This window comes from Pholcus phalangioides, unplaced genomic scaffold (assembly GCF_987345545.1).
Source record: "Pholcus phalangioides strain wild (caught in Gottingen) unplaced genomic scaffold, Ppha-v1.0 ptg000042l_1, whole genome shotgun sequence".
In the NCBI taxonomy this organism is placed as follows: Eukaryota; Metazoa; Arthropoda; class Arachnida; order Araneae; family Pholcidae; genus Pholcus; species Pholcus phalangioides.
In genome coordinates this window covers 28,537,470-28,558,248 of record NW_028301628.1, presented here as the reverse complement: position 1 = coordinate 28,558,248, position 20,779 = coordinate 28,537,470, and the positions used below count along the sequence as shown (strand labels likewise).

General features: G+C 40.7%; 1 protein-coding gene across 3 annotated transcripts in view; it reads right to left on the bottom strand.

The window, feature by feature from the left end:
• The window catches only part of shot (dystonin-like protein short stop), a 278,055-nt gene that overhangs the window by 99,827 nt on the left and 157,449 nt on the right, over positions 1-20,779 (bottom strand). The gene's annotated exons all lie outside the window — the stretch shown is intronic.

The window sequence follows — 20,779 nt, the reverse complement described above, 5'->3', positions numbered from 1 at the left end:
GACCTACAGAATGGCGACGACTGGGAAAGGGATGATGATGGAGGGAATTATTGCGTCACGTGTTCGCCGACGGCGTATGTTCTCTTCCCCCTTTCCATTCTGTCGATGCAGACGTAGAGAAGAATAAAAAGTCTCCAGGTAGAAAACCCTCAAGTATTTTCCCACATCGTAGTGATATGCTTTTCTATTTAATTCTTACCCCTCCCTCACCTGGTTGATTTCACACAAACAAGTCACTAGCGCCATCTGTTTGTGCGGGATGTTACCCAAAACGAAATCGAGAAAGAATTATTTCTTTTTGATAACAGAAATGTAATCAGTAATATTATTCCCAAGAGGAAAATTTCAAACAATCCAACTAGCAACAATGTTTTTAGAAACGGAACTAAGACTTCTAGTATGCAGGCTGTCATAAGCAACCCCCGGGGGGGGGGGGGGCAGATGAATTTTTCTGACGCCTCCGAGTGAAGTACACGCCCTCCGATTTACACAAAGTGGATCTGATTATGAGACCGCGGGTCGTAGCCGGGTGCGCCGCAAGCGCAGGGCCTGTCCTTCATAAGCTTCATCCTTAGCAAATTCTTATGGTCATGGGCCCTCCACATCTTGGAGCAGGAGGGCCCCTAGGCTGTGACCTTTGGTGGGCAGTAGGTCAGATTTTTCACGAACCCCTCTGTACTTAATTTATAGCGTGAGAAACAAAGATTATGAGGTTCATCCCGGGCCCCAAGGCTGGAGCCCTGTCAGCCCCACCCTTGTGGGGGCCATGCTTGAAACCCCTCATACACAATGTTCTTTGAGGCACAATCGTATATGGGGGGGGGGGCACATGGGCCCGTGCCTAAAATACAAATGGTAACCGAATTTCGGGTCCTGGGCACGTGACCCGTTCGCCCATGCGTTAAGACGGCACTGGTAGTAAGTCAAATACAGTTGATCTTAAGTTTTTCAAAAACAGTCATGAAAAAAAAACGTCTTACGCGGGGAAACGTTTCAAACCGGAAATTTTGACGAGTATTAGTGAAAGTTGGGCAAACACAAATAAGTAAAAAAAAAACTGTCAAATTTTTACATGCCCTGGAATGTCATGCAATTTGTCCAGCGCCGTTTCCTACATTCACAACATAATAAACAAACACTTAGAAATGCACTACAATGAGCATCAAGTTAACGTTATTTTAATAGTTCAGGCTTATGAAAGCAGAAGGAACGTCATATTAACCGAAATTTCACTGCATCCGATTATTTTAAAAGTGGGCACAACTTATCAAAAGAATTAATTATTAATTAATCAATTGATTTCCCGGATAAAAATTAAAAACTATATTATGTGAAAAAAATATGACTAAAATTTACACGTGTAAAATCAGAAAGTAATATTCAAAGTCAAATATAGATGACGCTGAAAAACGGAACTCAATTCATTCAGACGCACACAAAATCGAAACTTAAACTGACTCGAAATGAAACAAAATGTGTCCAGACCACAATAAAAAATATATCAATCGATATTTGACTGCAATAAATTTCTCAGTAATTGAGCTCAACTAATACCAATTCTATCAAAATAATAATAACTAATGTATAAATTTCTCCAAAAAAGACGATAAACATTTCTATAATATTCATTAACTCAGAAATTTATGTTTCAAGTGAACAGTAGAGGCCGCTAGTGAAAACACTTTTTTTTTTTCTCTCTGGTGAATCAATAAATTTTCGATTGATTTTTCGATTTCTTAACCAAATTGCACCAAGTTTTACATACGATTACTGATTAATTAAATAACATGGTTTGAGAAGTTTCACAATCATCCCCCCATTCCATCACATACAATGAAGAAAATCAGACTGGAGGCAATCGAAGGAGGCTCTTTAATACTCAGGGTTGAAAATTTAAAAAAAAAAAAATCCATTTTGAAGTTCTCAATGCTAAAAACATCTCTAATAAGCTCTAGAAAATATAATTTTTACAAAAAGTTTGAAAATAGGCAAAAAACAAAAGAGGCATTTGCCTGAACTTCCGGGTTTTAGTGATAAATCTTTTCTTTGAAATATGCTTATAGCATTTTTGGTAACATTTGATTAGACCAGGGCTCAATTTTTCACCCGGTACGGGCTGCATCGATAATTTCAATGAAACCCCCATCATAAAGAAATTAAACTTTTTTTTTTTCAGTTAAAGATTTTTCAATCTTACGTTAGTTATCTGCATTAATTAATACTTTCCGCGGTTAAGCGAGCCGGTCAATCAAGCCCTATGAAAATGACACATCTTTTTTCTTTTTTTTCAAATAGACTACTTTTTCCCGATTTTGTGCAGGTGATACTTCCTTTCCCCCAGCTTCGACAATTAATCCGAGGAAGAAAATTATGCTCTATCGTTTACACTATCATTTATACTATACGCATATTCCCATAATACCCGGAATAAAGAGATAAAGGTGTATTTCAGACGCCGTTCCTCTCTTCCTTTTATCAAAACGTAGACAAAAGCTATTACTTCATCGCGCACCAACTCCGGTTACACATCGCCGTACAGCAATTTCCAACCTGTGGAGGTGGGTGAGAAATGGAGGCGCAGTCTATCGGTGGTCGCCGTAGGATCGGTGGGTAAGGAACTTCTTTTTGATGTTCTATGCCCGGATTCGAATCCGTGGACCTTAATAACTTTAGTGGAACACGAGAATCTTACCACTACGCCACTCGGGCGCTGTGGACCCTACTGGCAGTTGATCTGACAGGTTGTGGGTAGGGTGGAAAACATGTTCTTAGGAGAGGCCAAGCTACAGAGATAGATGGGCTCGTCATTGACGAAATAAGGGGTTTCACGGAGGCGAGATATCTCGCAAATGCCCAAATTTAAAGTATCAAGTAGACGAGATATCTCGTAAATGTCGCTGAGAAATTCACGGAGGATGATAACTTTTTTTTTTTCAATAGCTTAATAAACTCTCACAGCGGCAATGAAGACATATCTGGCCTAACTTGATGCCTTTCATTTTGGCAGTCCCAAAACATCTCGCCTTCTTAGAACCCTCTTATTTCGGCAATGCCCAGCCTTCTACTGCGTGGAAATTGCTTCCGCAGTCAAACATGTTTCTCACGCAACCCGTCGATCCCCCCTAAACTGCCAGTGGGCAGAGTCAGCTTCTGCTCATAGTCTGATAACAGAAGGACGGAGACGATGGACGAAAGGAAGAAACGACTACCGGACCCTTTCCGGTAGAATAGGATTACGCGTACAGCATAAATAACAGAAAACAATAGTTTTTTTTCCTTCCTTGTTTTCATTTTTATTTTCGGTGTTACGCTTATAATAATGCGGATCAGAAGAATTTTGAAAACCACGCAAAGGGTTAAGGAACAAACACAACAGAGAGGTAGGGCTACGAAACATCTTTCCTAAAAATACGATCCGTGAAAAGAAGCGTCTACCATAAAAGCCGGAACCTGGAGGGAGGCAAGCTATTTTAGAACCCCGAAATTGTTGATGAATATGCTATTGCAATGCAACCCTCCCCCATCCCAGTACGAGCATAAGTACTGTATTGACGGGTCAATTGGCACCTTCAAGTCCTTCCCCTTACCCTACTCCATTTCTTCATGTCGGAGCACTTGGTACCTGACTCGATGTGCAAAGTTTTAAATAACTGAGTTGATGCAAACCTCAGATACTTAAGATAGCAGGCATTCATTTTTCGACAGGCCAGCGTGTGGGAGAAGATTTCTTAGAAATGAGAAGCTCGTATATAACGATTATTCGCCCAAATTTAACGTTATCGATAGCCAAAGGTTCAAACACCTAATTTGTGAGATTGGTAAAAACGCCTCAACTAGATCATAAATGCTGGAGACCAAGAAATATAAAAACCAAATCTCCCCAAGGTTAATAAATTCGACGCTCGATGCTACGATATTACTTTAAAAAGTGCTAAAATGCGAATAAAATAATGCATAATTTCGGAATGACACATAGGATCGTTCTCGTTTCGAACGTAGGCGAGGGTAGTACGATAATAGGCCCCGGCATAGAGATATGGAAATAAAGAAGAGCGAGACAGTTTTTTTTCTTCTTCCCCATCCATGTAGTACTTACTCTATACGCCAGCGACGACCCACACAAGAGACGTCTCTGCCCATCTAAACATGTCGTCACGCCACCGCTGCCCTCGGTGGGTCTAGTTTTGGGCGGATATCCATACAAGGCAATGCTTCTCCGCACGGGAAAAAAAAAACACCTACGACTTCATTATTAAGCAACAGTCTTCTTACACGCGAGGTAGGCACGTTTCTCTAGACAACACCGGTTTCACGTGTCAATCCGATCCGGCACATTTCGTAAAGGACAAACACAACACTTAAAAAAACACCTGTTGCTTTCGCAGCTCCATACGCCACTGCCAATTAAGAGATACACGCTGTGAATGTCCGCGGGGACCGAAGGTACGCGAAACGCATCGAATTATCCAATTTTGAAGCTAATCGGCACGGATTTAGCGACTTTTTAAAGGATTTTTATCACTCGACAGCTGTGTGACCTAATGACTTCCTGGAGGACGTTTTGGGGCCAGTTGACGAGTATTCTCATGACACAATCAGATCAGGCTTCACACTATTAAAGGCCGGCAGACTATGGGGGTAGAAGAAATTATGTATTTCTTCACATGAAATCGTCAATATGAAGTCCAAAAATAATTACGTGTGATGTTTATTTCAGTTTAATAAGCCGTATCTGTCAGCAATGACATTGACCCGCGATGGAAGCCGGTCCTACTCTATAAATAAGCGTTTCTCAATCTTTCTGCTCTTTTGCAATAATTTCCAACCGTTCTTGGGAACACTTGGTAACAATGAGCTTCACATGTTGTACAGGGAAGCTCTCGAAATAATATTGTTGTTTGTGGGAAAGAGATTCCTTAAATCAACCGATATCCTTTCAAGCGATGTCCATGTTTTAACCCTTTAAGCGACATTGACGAGATATCTCGCCTCCTTAAAAACATCTCATTAAATCATTCACAAACCACCTAGATATTTCGTAATGCTGATTTTCCAATTAAACACTTTTCTCTATATTTCTCACTTTGCATCTGATGAAAATCAGAATAATCGGAAGTTGTGCTATAAATTGTAGAAACTAGGGCTGGAAATCGATCGAAACTTTCATCTGATTAATCAAAAAGTTTTAATCGATTAATCGATTCATTAATTGAATTTTAATCGAAAATTTTCAAATGCAAACCATTTACAACAAACATGGTATTTATAACTGTATAATATTAATTGATGCTATAAAAATATTTTTATTCATTTGACGCACCTGTCGCTAGATTGGTGCAATTTAATACGCTGAAAATATCTGTCAAATCCCGGAATTTCTACACTTCGTTTTTTTAGAAAATCAGTTTAGTTTTTCACTGATTTTGAAACATCTTCCATCTCCATATTATTATTTGTTTCCTTAGAAATTGCACCCAAGTGGTATAAAATAATGGTACAGTCGACGCTCATTATAACGACCCCAGGTTATAGCGACCACTCCATTACAACGACCGGTAAGATAAAACCCAAATGTTTTCATAGATCGACTGTCATATGTTTTATTTCGATATCACGACCCTCCAAATGTAAGTTATCGACGGGACGAAGGTGGTCGTTATATCGAGCGTCGACTGCATTATACTGGGGGAGGGGGGAACTGACGTTTCCCGAATAAGAAAGCTGCTGCTAACAGTGGGGGGACAATAAATTTTGGTCTTTTGGTCTAAAACTTCCATCAGACTCAATTTGAAACTAAAATCACCACCAGTTTTTTCGTTGAATATATCCGTGTTTCCCCAGTGTTGAAAAAATTTCATCACAATATTAATTCGAATATTTTTAAACATGGTCACATATCTGAAATATCATGTTATGAGCACATACAGACAAACGCAATCGGTTTCATCAAGATAAAAAATAAACTTTCAATAAAAATTTAAATCGAATTGAGACAGAGTCGATTAACTCAACTGAAATATTTAACTGCGATTGACAATTGATCGATTAACCGACCTGATTAACCGGACCAGCCCTAGTAGAAACCTATCGTTGCTGTGGTATACAATTTTTTTTTCCAGACAGGAAGAAATCAACCTTGACACTACGAAGGGGACTTTTTAACACATCATTCAAATCCAAAGCTAACACTTAACGAAGGACGTCTTTGGTCCATTCGAGTGCATAAAGATGGCCGAAGTGTGACAACTGAACGAAGGACGTTGCGTAATTTCACATGACAAGGACCATAAAAAAATATTCTTTTCAATGGGGTTTTTTTTTTCCATGCTTTTCCATCCGCACTCTTTTATATTTCACACCTATGTGCGTATGTGTCGTTTCTTTACATTGATAATTTGCTTTTGTAATACGTATATACACGAAATCAAGGTCGCGTATAACGACAAGTACGCAATTGCCGAGTGTTTATTATTATTATAATTATCACAGAAACGTTCCGGATCCTACGGGAACACGAATTCAGTCGTACGTAAAAGTAGAAAATTATAGAAAAATTTTCCAAAGAGAAGAGCGCCGTGGGAAATTTTCATATAAAGGGAATAAAGAAAAAACCGGTGTCTGGTCCTCTTGGATAATAAATCAAGAGTGAAAGTAGTTTAAATCAGTGGTTCTCAACATGGGACCATGTGGTCCTGGGATATTTTGGGGGGGGGGGGAGGGCGGACCCCGGCTGAAAATCAAGTGAAAAAGGAGCCACGAGAGGTGCCTAAAGGGGGCTACATTTACAAGAAAAGAGGATGAAATATGGTGGGAAAAAAGTGTACCTACTTCAGAAACCGGCAGAGCTAACCTATAGAACCTGGACCATCTTAAGAGGTGATGCCCATCCAAGCATGACCCCATTGGTCTCATGCCCTTAGGAAGCTTAAGATCTGGTACTATGATCTTCGCGAGTAAGTATGTAAATGTGCAAGATCTTTCTTCCAGATAAGTATGCAGTCACAAAACATCACTTTACCCAGGGTTCATCACTTACCCAGCATAAAATACAATTAGAAAAGTAAGGTCACTGGAATCATAGCCGAGCCCAGGGCAGGTGACATGCCGGGAGAGCTAATTTATTGTGAAGGTTCTTTAGAGATCCCATTTGATTCGAGACCCTGGGGCTCAGGACCCATTGTCCTGCGCATTAAGGCTGGTTTTACAAATTTTGAACACCAAGCATTTTGTTATTTAGCAATATTCATATCTTCAAATGCGGAATAGGTCAAAGTTTATAATGTTGTCGACTTGAGGTCACGGCTAAGAAAAGGTTGAGAACCCCTGTAGGGCGCCTTACACATTATGCGTTTTTTTTAAAGTCCTTTTCGTGCAATATCCCAATAATATAGTCCTTCCTATAAAATAAGGAAAATGTCTTTTTCTGCAGGGTGTGGGGTGGAGAGATTCAAATATTTTTTGAAGCGTGAGCACCGTCCACCATCAGGTATCACAACCGGCGGTTAAGAGGGCCAGAGAAAGATGTGAAAAAAAAACTTTGGAAAAACAAAGCATTCGGGTCTGAAATATGGCGAGAAAAAAGTTACCACTTTCATTAGAATACATAGAACTACCCGCAGAACTTGACACAAGTGAGAGGCTGAAAAGACTAGCCCAAGGGTCCGCAGATCGGGATTATTTATGAAATTTTTGTTCACAGGCATGTCTAGGACCAAGCAACACACAGGCTTCCTACTTCCTACGTATTTCTTGGGGTGAGTGCGCTTCCTACGCATTTATAGCGGTAAGCACGCATTCTATACTTGTTTTTAGGGATGAGCAAGTATCCTATGCGTTTCTTTTGGGAAACATCCTACGCATTTTTCGGGGTAGGTAAGCGAGCTTCCTACTCATTTCTTGTGGGTGGGGGGGGGGGGGGGGAGGAGGTTACGCACACCTTCTAAGCCTTCCCAGGAACACGAAAACGCACAATTCTTAGGCGATTGTAGGGGGGTTCGAATTTTTATGGGGTATCTGAAGCATGCGAGGTTGGGAACAGCTTCTATTCAATATGGGTGCACTTCACGTCCTATATCATATTTCGAAATACAGTAATGAAATATTTTTCGAATTACTTTCAGGGCCGGAGAAAATCTTCGGAAAGGGCCGGAGTTTGAGCACCCATGCATCTACATATACCCTATACATGCCCAACATGACCCTGCAGGCCAAATGTGCCACTCGGAGTCCTCTGGCGTGACCTGCAACTTCGATCATTATTTCATACAAATATCATCCAGTAACGACCAACTTCGAATATGAAAAAAGACCTCTGTGAGAAATGCATGCAGTCAGTGTTGAATCCAGTGTTATTTAATCCGTTTTGGTGATTAAACAGTGATGAGTACAGCATCATTGGTACTGAGACTAAGTAATGAAGTGGGGACAAGTATGACATTATTTCAGTGAATTGCTATATACATATGCAACATCATCAGAGGCCATAGGAGCCGTAACGGGGGGGAGGGGTGAGGCTATTTGAGCAACCCCCAATAAATTCGTCAAGGTGGTTGGGTTCCCCCCCCCAGGAATTAATATTCAGCGCAACGCAATCTTCCCCATACTACGTACAAGCTCAAGACCCGTACATACGGGACGACTGGCAACGTTCAGGGCCTTAATGTTTTATTCATGTCGGCGCCCCTGGACCATGCTCCAATGAGTCCAGGTATTAAGATGGCCCTGTTGATAAATAAATACTGAATTAAAGTCCTATCAGGGCCGCAATTAAGAAAAAAAAGCACTGATTTTCGGGGCAAGCATCCATTTTAAGGCCCTCCCATTTTGAACGAATGAAAGCATTAATTTGGCAACCCCCTGGCAGCCGCCGAGGGCAACAAATCCACTCGATTTTTCCCGATCGTGGACCCTGCCTACGGAGATTAGTTCAAACGAGCATAATGCTAATTTCTGCTTCAAAATTGAAAACAAAACAAAACATGAATTGGTTCATTTTATTATGGCTCGCTACCCGTTACTAAATTATTCAAGAGGCTCGTGCTCACAGAAAGGTTGAGCAACCCCCGATATACCAGGTGCACAAACTGAACGGACCTAGAGGCAGCTTTTCTGACAACACGATCCGTGAAATATCTACCTACGTATATTGCAAATCAGTCATCAACAATAACCCTAATTCAACACCAAGAAAAACCAAATATCACCTGGGAAAATTCTCGTAAAGATAAGAAAACCCTCGTAAAGAGAGGTGGTAACATTTTTTTTTTCGTAAAGGTGTTTCTGTCTTTTTTTGTTTCCTACGAAATTAATGCCTAAAGTCGTAACCGCAAATACGAAACTAGTTCGAGTAGTAAATGGAAAAAGCTGTAGGTGAAAAATCAGGTTGCGTGAGTGGATCTGAATCTTTTCTTCTACTACTTTGAGAAGAAATAGTAGAGATAGATGATGATGGGGCTGAACCTTGAGAGACACCTACACTTTCCTCCTTATAACAGCTCCTGAAGGAGGAGGGGCCACTGAACAGCTTCTATAGTAAAATACCGAAAAAAACAAAATCGATTCATATTTTTCCTCTATAGTCAAGATCAACAGGAAAACCACAAATAAGGGCATAGCAATGGGGTAGTGGGAGGAAATTCAATTTGAGCGAAGAAAAATGGTCTCGGTAATCGTATTTAATGGATATTATCTTGTTTCGTTTTTAAAATCAATTTTTCAAAATGATAAGCAAGGACGCAGATGACGGTGTTCAGAAAACTACAACCAAATATGGATGCAATTTATTTTAAATGTCATTACTCTTACGATTAATCGATATTGATTCAATTTGTGATAGACTTACAATTGCTCAGTCTGGCCCACTGCCTTTACATGTTACATGGCCATACAGTTTAACTGCAATAATGAAGCGTTTCTCAACCTATGGTCCGCGACGATGGCATCATAAGCCCCAGGGCCAAATGACTTTTCTGAGGCTCTGCCAGGCAAATTTTCGAAAATCTCATCCAGATCTGATTTTTGGGAGGCACTTTTTCTCTTGAGGCTTCCCAGGCCGTGCCCGGGTGTGCCCATGCCTTAAGACGGCTTTGGATGGCATAGGTGGTCTTTCTTTCTTTCAAATCGAGCACAACTCAGGTCTATCGCCCAGGGCAATAGAGCGAGTTGTGCCGGAAGTGTGCATACCTAATAGTCTGAGCGCGTATTTTAAGGTTGTGTCTGATCTTTCAGTGTTGCCATCTATATTTCAGAAGTGATGTGTGTGAAGTGTAATGACTGGATATTTGTATCGTTTGTGGGCCTGTTGCTCTCTCTGTGGCGAGACTTTTCAATGGGGAGATAGGCTCGCATTCACGCCTCAAAGGTGGAAACCACGGGAAACCAACTTCAGCCGACCACCACTGCGGCGACGGAGGGGTTCGAACCAGGGACCTCGCGATGCGAGTCCGTCCACTCGACCAGACATAGGTGATCTGCAGGCAGACTTGGTAAAATTATTCATCTGTTGTAGTAGATATTAAGCTGGGATTACATTACAAAAGTTTCATAAAAGTTCTTTTATAAAACTCGAAAAATTCAACCAATAACGTTATCGGTTACACTCGAGAAAATTCAACCAATAACGTTATCGGTTACACTCGAGAAAATTCAACCAATAACGTTATCGGTTACACTCGAGAAAATTCAACAGATAGCGTTATTGGTTGAATTTTTAAAGTTTTATAAATGAACTTTTATGAAACTTTTATTGTTTAATCCCAGCCTTAGTAATATATGGGTTCAAATAAAATTATACCTTTTTACTCAGGTTCACCATTCATTATCGAGGAGAATGCAGGAAATTGCGATGCTAAACACGGAATATCGCGAAATTTCTTTCCAAAAAACTGCAACTTATTGCTTTAAATGCATTTTACTAATTACTGCTAAAATCACTGAGGGAGGGGTGTGGAAATAAAAGGCTGCTACAAATCGCAGTAAACAAAAATATTCAATTGATCTGATTATCATATTTCACTGGAGGAAAATAAAACTCGGTTAACTGGGATCTTAAATAATCCGTAAAATATACGGGACATTGCTAATAGCTACCATAAACATTTTCAGAAGAAGGAACAATCATCAATCGTAATTAAAATTTAAAAAAAAATGAGGGCGAAACGTTAAATCTGACACAAACATGCGAGATGAATATTTATCATTTTTGCAATAATTATCAAAAGATATATACATATGAAAACGCTGTGTATTCACGACTGCAGTAAATATTACAAATTCAAATAAGTATCCTTGAAAGAAAGGGACAAATGTATAAAAAAAAAATCGGAGCAACGAAAATTACAGAAATGTCGCGTAATACGGGTGGTCTTTCAAATTGTTTTACACATTTCACTGGTCCTTGTTTTCAGAAAGGTTGAGAAACACTCCCTGCAATATAATGGATTTTGCGGGGGTTTATTAGATACGGCTGTGAATATTATACAGTCAAACTCGGTTACGACGACACCTGGGCTATTACGCTAATAATAAGCGGTGAAGACTGATCCCCGAAGAGAATAGTGTTAATGAGTCTGGCTTAGAACTTCGATGAACGTCTTATAACGCCATTTTTCGTCGCTTGTATGGCGTTTTCCCAAGACATTTCTAGAATCAGAACTCATCACGTTGAGGCAATGTTTATCTGTTTTTCTATTAGTGACTCATGTTGAAAAAAAGATTCACTGAATGGTTAAAGCTCCGATTTCCTCATTGGCATTTCTAAGGGGAATTTCCTTGTTTCACCCTTCCCAATTTTTTTTTAATGAAAATTTCCCGTGTTTCTCCAACGAATCTTCCTTTGATTCTTAGTCTTTACTAGAGTCGAGGATGAAGGAAATTTGCATAACTTATAAATGGAATTATAATGGATATAATTATTCATCTCGCATGTTTGCCATGTAAAAATTTTTTCCCCGTGAAATACATTTCAAATCGCGGTTGACTTGCTGTGGTTTTGTATTTCTCGCCAAACGGTTATTTATAAGCAATATTTGGCACTTTCGCCACCAACTGGCACAATTTTTGGCGAATTCCCATATCAATCTCGAACGAATTGGTCGCTCTAATCAAAATGAAACAACTTCTTCATGCAGGATTTGACTGCAACGCAATATCTTCCATTTGAGAAAGTCTCGTCGCACAGAGCAGACAGGCCTTAAACATGGTACTTAAATAACATGAAAATTCAAGCATTCATCATCTTCACTTCAAAATATGGAAGATACCGACAGATGGCATCATTAGCACGAACACTAAACAAACACAACTTCTGACAGCATCTGTCAAGGTCATACACACACTCACAACACACATTCTGGCATATACCGATTTGTTATAAATTCCGCATATTTATGTGTTGAGGTGCATGTGCAGTTAAGGTGGTGCTTATATTTTTCGACAAGCGGCCTGGAAAACGTCAACCTCGGTTATAACGACATAATTTCGTGGAATATTCAATGCAGTTCAACTCAATAAGTAGTAGCAACTCAATAACTGATTTTGACTGCATATCACGAATTCTTAACTGAAGATTGTTTACGATTACTTCACTGGGGTGCGATTAGAAAATTTTTGGGATGAAATCATTTCGGACGTAGTATAAATGTATTGACTGTAGTGGCAGTGGCGGTAGGAGCCAGGAATGCTTTGGGTGCTCGAGCGCTCACGATAATTTGTGGCACCGTCGGAGGAACCCCAGAATTGATTCAGAAATCAAAATTTTCTACATATAGCTCAAGATGAGTACACACAAGTTTGAAATACTTCGGCACCCTCCGATTTCAAATGAGTCGCATCAGCCTATATGTGATGCTGTCGAAATGCTTCGAGATCCTGCAGGGGTACACCACGAGGATTAAAAACGTTCGAGAAATCGGCATTATTGTAATCCGCGAAAGAAACTAATGGGATGGTGCCGATGGATTGATACTCCGCGAATCAGATCCAAGCATTAAGGCAACGAATCGAAGACACCCGACAACAGCACATTTCAACACAACATTCACTGTAGATTTTAAATAACAGGTGGCAGCACATGCAAAAATACATCTAACACTTATATCACATACAAGAGAGCATTTTTTTCATCGATAATGATCGAAATCACGACATTCATAGGTCGGACTCAATCATTAACAATATGGTATATTTTCAAAAAGAGAAATTCAGCAATAAAGGCTTCGAGAAGCTGAGGAACTACATATAAAGCAAGCGACCAGCGTTTGCACGAACAGGAGGGGAAATTTTCAAGTATCACGCATATTTTAAAGGAGAGAGAGAGGAAAATACCCAAAATAATGGATATATATATCTCTTTGGAGCATAAATACTGCGTTCAGCGCATTCACATTACAAGCAACGACACTAGCCACTACAGCTAAAGGAAATCTGGTACTCACCATTACTTTCCTAAACTATAAAGTAGCGTTTAGAAAAGGAAAAAAGAAAAAAAAAATTTTTGAGGCCTTAAAAAAATTGATATATTATGTTTAAGACAACTATTTTGAATCATATCCTTTAATTAAATATGCATGTAATATTTACAGAACCATAACCTGAAAGAAAGACTGGTTTCGAACTAATTCTTTTTCTGGTTACAGTAACCAATACACAAAAAGACCAGCCGTCCTGGTTCGAAAGACCGCGATGAATTAGCTTTTGAGGTTACGCGAAGTTCAGGGCACCACAGCCAGATACCATCAGATACCACCACAGCCAAAAGTCGAGCAGTATCGAAAGGCAGAGCTGGAACTGGAGGTGGAGAGGGCGGTGGGGGGGGGGGGGCGCAACTGCCCAGGGAGGAAAAATTTAGAGGACGGCACAGTTATAGGTGTGAACGAAGAACACCGTTATAAAATTATCGAATTTTAAAGTTGTGGGGCGGAAAAAATCCTAGTTACGGTCCTGTCGAAAGGGGCCATTCATTGGATAGGAACAACCGTCGACTAGCCCAGTTGTCTTCAAGCTTTTTCCATACGGCAGTAGCTCTCAAGTGTGCGCCGCGCAGTGATCATTTTCATGTTTAGTAAAATGATGGCCAAGTAACGCCACTGGCAAACGATAGCTACGTAAAGCAGCTGGGAAACTGGATATGCAAGACAGCTTGTAAGCGATGGCTGAGTAACACGGCAACCGATGACTGTTTACGGCCGTTGGTAAATGATGGCCGAGTACGACAAGTGATGACCGACAGAAGCACAGGCCAATCAATCACTTGGGGATTTTCCGCCTTTTACGCAGGGGCGGGCTGAAGCGGAGGAGCTGAGTAAGAACAGCTGGAAAACGATGGCTGAGTAAGGATACTGCGAACGCGATCGCCATTTCAGGCCTTTGGTAATTGACAGCTGAGTAAGACAGCCGACAAACGGTGGCTAAGTACGATAGATGAACTTCGATTAAGGCCGCTGTCTAACGATGCCTAAGTGAAGCCACTGGTAGAAGATGTCTGATATAAGGTTAAATGGTGGTCAGGGTAAATGAATCTCGCGAAATGACCGCAAGGGAGCCACAGAGTCAAAAAAAAAAAACTTTGAGAACCCCGTTGTTATGCGGGATTCACTCGCCCAATTGAAGTAAATAATCGTTCACCCAAGGCTCCCTCATAATAGTTCAGAAAACAGCCGCTTTGGTGGTCGAGTGGTCATAGTGATTGACGGAGTCGCATCGCTAAGACCTGTGTTCGAACCCCACCGTCGCCATAGTGGCTGAAGTTGGTTTTCTGTGCTTCTCAACTTCAAGGCGCGAATGCAAGCCGTTAAAAAAATGTCGCCACAGACAGCAACAGGCCTACAATGGTACAAATATGCAATCATTAGAACTCGCTCAATTCACTTCTGAAATATAGATGACAGCACTGAAAAAAAAATCAGACAACATTATACACATTTCCGGCACAAGCCACTCGGTAGTAAATTGCCCGTGGCGATAGACGGGAGTTGTGCCCGGTTGAAGGACTAAAAAGTCAGAAAACAACCTCTTCAAAGCACTGTACGTTTGTATGAATATAAATTTCAACTCAACAACTTACCGAGAAGCACAATTACAGTTAGTTTTCCTCTAATAACGGTAACCCAGTGGTTCTCGAATGGGACCACATGGCCTCCTTGTGGTCCTGGGATATTCTAAGACAGCTATGGTAGGTGTTTTGGGAGAACCGGTTTTAGAGCCATGAGTTGAATATTGACCCAGCAAATGTCCAAATTTCGGTCTTTGGCCAGCCAGTTCGTGAAGTGGCCGGAGATCCCTGGGCAAAGTCCGATAACAAAACACGATTCGGGGTCAGTTGACGAATGTTTTTGTGATAATTATGTCCGTCAGCTGTGACACCCTATCAAATTTCAGTCACGATGCGGTAATAATTTTTTTTTTAATTTCGCTAAAAAGACTATCTAAATTATAATACAAATGTTTTTCCTTTCAAATATCTCTTTTTTTCATTCTCTCGTCACATATAGCCATGTATACGATTGGTTAATGTATACGATACGCCAACACGTTGGCGATGAAAAAATGGATGTAGCGCCTACCGGACCATCTTACATCAGCACATCGAACTTTGGCCGCATCGCGAATTGGCCGTACACTTTGGCAGTAACATATACATATATATATATATATATGTAAGCTGTCAGGTAGGTATCTCTAAGTAGGTAGGGACTCAGAAAAAAAAAATCGATTTTCCAGGTGCCCACGATGCTTTTCAGACAGCCCTGGAAGCAGGGCCATCCTAACGAATGGATTTCTCCGGGCGTGGCGGGAAGGGCCTCATGTTCATAGCGGCGCCCACATTAAGAGATTAAGTACAATGAGAATGAGTATGTAAATATGAAAACTAACTATCAGCTAAGTACGAGGCTTGAGAACATCTTGCCCGGGAGAGCCCATGATGATGATGATGGAATGGTCTTTGCTTAGAACCAGGGGAAGAGGGAATTCAGCCCAAGAGTTCGAAGACCGGCTTTATATATATATATACATTATATATACAGTCAAACCTCGTTAATGAGTCACTCTTGGGAGAGAAAAAATATGACTTGATAAGCGGAGTGACTCGTTAAACGGAGTAAGCCATAGCTGTGCCAATTCCTGCATGAAGATTATTGGGACTTCCAAAAAGTGATCCGGTAAGCGGAGTGACGTGTTAACCAGGTGACGCACTAACGAGGTTTGACTGTATATACAAATTTTGTCCACCAAAAATTTTTTCGAATAAATCGATTCATTAAGCAGAAAGGGTCCCGTTCTGTGATGAGACTTGGGCCACGAGAATAAATTATGATAGAAAGGGGTTGGGGGGCACGCGGTAACCAATAATGGAAAATGACACAATCATCACAAACTAACTAGAATTCAAAAGAATCTGTTTAAGAAAAAAACCTTTACATGATGGGGTAAAAAAAGAGAATAATGCCTTTCATCATGAAGTTATACAGCTGGCAAATTGCCCGACACAAATCTATAAAGCATCTCGGAATGATATCCTACTCCTACATAGGTAAATATATTCCCACCTCTCTTAGATAAACGCTGACTCACACAGACTCGGTTGCGACTCGTGAATATAAATAAAATGGGAGAAAAACTGTCAAGGCAATTGATAAATATCGAAGAAAAACCTAAGACAAAGGGAAGATGAGTAAAAAAAAAAAAAGAGGTTTTTAAATTTTATTTCCACTCCAAAAGCCCTCTTTCTTTTATGATTTCAAGTGCGGGTTCCGGTGCAAATGGCTCACCGGAGTCACTAGGAGTGGTCGCGACTGTGGTATCCACACCACCCAATTAGCTATTTGTAAGACACATTACACAAGATAAACTTTCCTGTTACTTCAAAAAAGTTTTCAATGCTGATTTTTTGCGAAACTGCTTGGCAAAAAATTGTTTTTAACCATTTCACTACCAATGACGAGATATCTCGCGTTCTTTTATTCCAGCAATTACAGTCTGTCCCACTTAGGGGCCATTCCAGTATTACGTAAGCAGATTTTCAGCCATTTTTGACCACCTCCCTCCCTCCCCTTGTCACCAAAACACTGACCCCCCTGTCAGCAAAATTTCGTCAGCAGCTTAGAATATTTCATAGCTTCAAAAAGGGGTGGTTGATGACGAACCCCCCCTTGTCATCAAAAGTCAGCAAATCCGAAACCCCCCCCCCCAATGCTGACGTAATACTTGAATGACCCCTTATAATGTTCGCACTTACGTTCCCCCCCCCCCCAGTACGGCTTATTTTCGCGGTCCTAACTCCATATTCTCATTAAGATTTCCCGTTTAGAGCGTTTTCTCACTTACGTTTTTTTCGTGACAATTTTTTGGAAAACGTTATAAGCGGGATCCACTGCCCAGAGATATTTTGTAGAGCTGATTTCTCAATGGAACACACATTTTGCCATCCCTCTTGCTTTCTTTCAAATCGCGTACAACTACGGTCTACCGCCAAGGGGAATTTACTAACAAATGAGTTGTGCCGGAAGTGTGCCTGTACTTGTATAACTTAACCGTTTGAGTGCGTATTTGGTGTTGAGTGTAAATTTTTAGTGCCGCCATCTATTTTTCTAACTATGAGTCAAGTGTAATGATTGAAATATTTGTACCATTGTGGGCCTTCAGCAAGACTTTTTTTCTGCAAGGACTAGCATATTTTCAGTGATTTGCTGTCATGCAGCGCTCTCTGTTGACTTTTTAAACTAATACCCCCCCCCCCTCCGCAAAAATCCATTTTTTGAGAATTCACTATTCACGAATTTATCGGACGCCCTGTACAATGAGTTATGGAAGTTTCAAGGCGAAGAGGAAGAATACATGTCCGTCCGTCCCCTCGGCGGACTCATGCTAATAATCTGAAATTGAGGTTTTTAACCAATCCGTGCCGACTTGCATATTGCATCGTGCCATTGTGGAATGCGCCTAACACTACGTCGCTATTCTATTCCCGGGCAAATGTTGGCCAGATACAGGCTTCAATATTTAAGCCCGATTTTCACACCCGCGCGGATTAGGCTGCCGCAGACAGTGAAGCCCTATAACGCAAGGCAAACAGAATCGAAGCAAAGCACGAAATTCGTGAATCTCGTGAACGTGTCGAGAAAATTGCGGTCACAATACCCATGACTATTCGAACCGAGATAGTGACAGACTATGCCAAGAATTTATTTTGGGCGAAAAACTAATCACGAGCTGAATATTGATGAGGATCACGAGTTGTTTGCCGGAGAAAGTAATATGGGGAAAATGCCCGTAAAAATAGGCCACGGGAAAGTAAGTTTTCGTCCCATATAAATGAAACTGATCGATATAGATTCGAAAAAAATTTATTACAGCTGTATATAATTGATGATGAATAGAAAGGAAATGAGAATCCTCCTCCAACTGGAAGTATTTTTTCCCCGTTATCAGTGAGATGACCATATGACCCGTATTTTAAGGGACATTTCTGTAATTTTCACTCACAAAAATATCGGGTTTTGGTTTTTTAACGAAGCCTAAATAGGCAATTTTCGCCCCTATTTTAGAATTGTTCCCAGGGGCGAAAAACCTTACTCTGCCACAGCTTTTTCTTGGTCCCCTGAATAAAAGATATGTGTAAGGCCGGGATTACACTATAAAAGTTTAATAAAAGTACTTTTATAAAACTTGAAAAATGCCACCAATAAGATTATTGGTTACATTCTTGAAAATACAACCAATAAGCTGATCGGTTGCATTTGCTCGAATGTAACCGATCAGCTTATTCGTTGTATTTTTCAAGTTTTATACAACACTTTTACAAAACTTTTATAGTATAATCATGGCCCCCACATAGGTGGGCTGACAGGGCTCCAGCCGGTTATCATTTTTTGCTTTTTCACGCTATAAATTAACTACTGAAGGGGCCCGTTAAAAATCTGACCGACAATGCGATGTTGAACTTCGTTAATCTTTCAGCGTTTGCAGCTCACTCACCATTATATTTTGATATTTCGATGAAAATGGTGGGCGCGGTAGCCCAGGTCGATAAAATACTCGCCTAAAGTACCAAAGGATGCTTAGAGGTGTCACGAGTTCGATACCCGGTTCGTCTTTGTCAGAAAACTTTCCTGACACAGGAGTACAACAAAAAACGGCGACATGACCGCAGAAAAAATTGCTACCGCTAGGAGTCCCCCATCGAGGGGTTAGCGCACCAACCTCTCGATGAGTATAAAAAACAAGCCCACCGTTCGGAATTGGCAATAGTAGGTCCCGGTTTAATTAGCCCTCGTGTGCAGAAAATGACCGTGGTGCGACAAAAATGATCGAATGAAAATGGCGTCACCTTATATTATTTTTACCGCTCTTTTCAAATATGTGCTTAGTTTGCGTGCAGGTTTCTCAGAAATTTGGACCATGGAACACAAAAGCGAAAGAACTCCCATCCTACAGGGACTTGATGAATATGAATGTCCAATTTATCCGACAATCCCATAAAGACACTGTCCCATTCAGAGGCGTCGACCGGAAGAAAACATTGAGGGGCTGAAAATTGCCATTCGTTCCGTACGCAGGTGAAATGGCACACTGCATCAGCACACCACACAGAAAAATATCTAGCGGGTGTGGTTCCATTGTGTATTGATTGATATATAAGATGAAGGGGAGCTCAGTCCCCTTTCAAAACTAATCGGGGTGGCCAGGGCCGTAAGTAGGCTGAGGAAACCGGGCCACCGCACCCTGGGCCCCGAGCCGAATGGGACCCCACAAAAGTTTACGTTTGCTTTGAATAATAACCCTTTCAAAAGGTGCTCCGAGAGAGCACACTACGGCCCTGGAGGTGGTACAAATATCCTCAGCTCAGATTTCAGCTCCTATGGTCCCATTTATTTAGGATATACGGGGGTTCTGCTGCATCTAAAGTGGAGCCAAATTGCAAAACATTCTTCGGAGATATGAAATTCATTTATAATATTTATTCAAAATGACTGCAATAATGAATCTTTAACAATCACTCCCTCGGGCGAAGCTGGGAATATTCAGTAGCGCCATAATTTTTATGCCTATCTTAAAGACGCTCCACACTCAGACAACAATCGCGTCGATTCTTTATTACTGCAAACTGCGCAAGAAAGGCTTTCCGACTCGCTCTCAGGTATCCACGCATTCCTAGACGCAATAAAACTTCCACGGGCCACCCAGTAGGGATTCGTCAAACTTTTAATTGCCACCAAAAATAGAAAAGAAAAAAAAAAAGAATTAAAAAATTTCAAGAGATTATTACAGAGTCGTCTCTACCATAACGATCTCAATGACTGGCAACGTCACGAGACGGAGGAAGAAAAGCGATCCATAAAAAAGCATTTCGCTTCTTCAAGATCGTAAAAATCCGTAAAGGAAAGGTAAAAAATAAAAGCGTCCCACACACACACCATATATACTATGTGGTAGTAGTAATGAGCAATGACGTAAGGTCAATGCCCATAATTGATGTCTCCAGGATTGCCCACACTAGACAGTTCCTACGCCGAAGAATCGCTCTCGCTTGCTTCGTAGCGCCATCCAGCGGCAAACAAACGAACTCGAAACAAAAATCTCTCGAATAAATATTTCCACCGCCCCCAATTACACGGGAAAAGCTTCATAAGGCTATAAGAAAATAGTTTGATAGTTATATTTTATAGTCATAGCTGTGTATACGCCCTCTGGTGAATAATTTTAAAATTATAATTTGCATAAGAAAATTTGAAAACTTCGTTACACAAACAAATATTCTTCCAACCTTCACTCAATAATATTC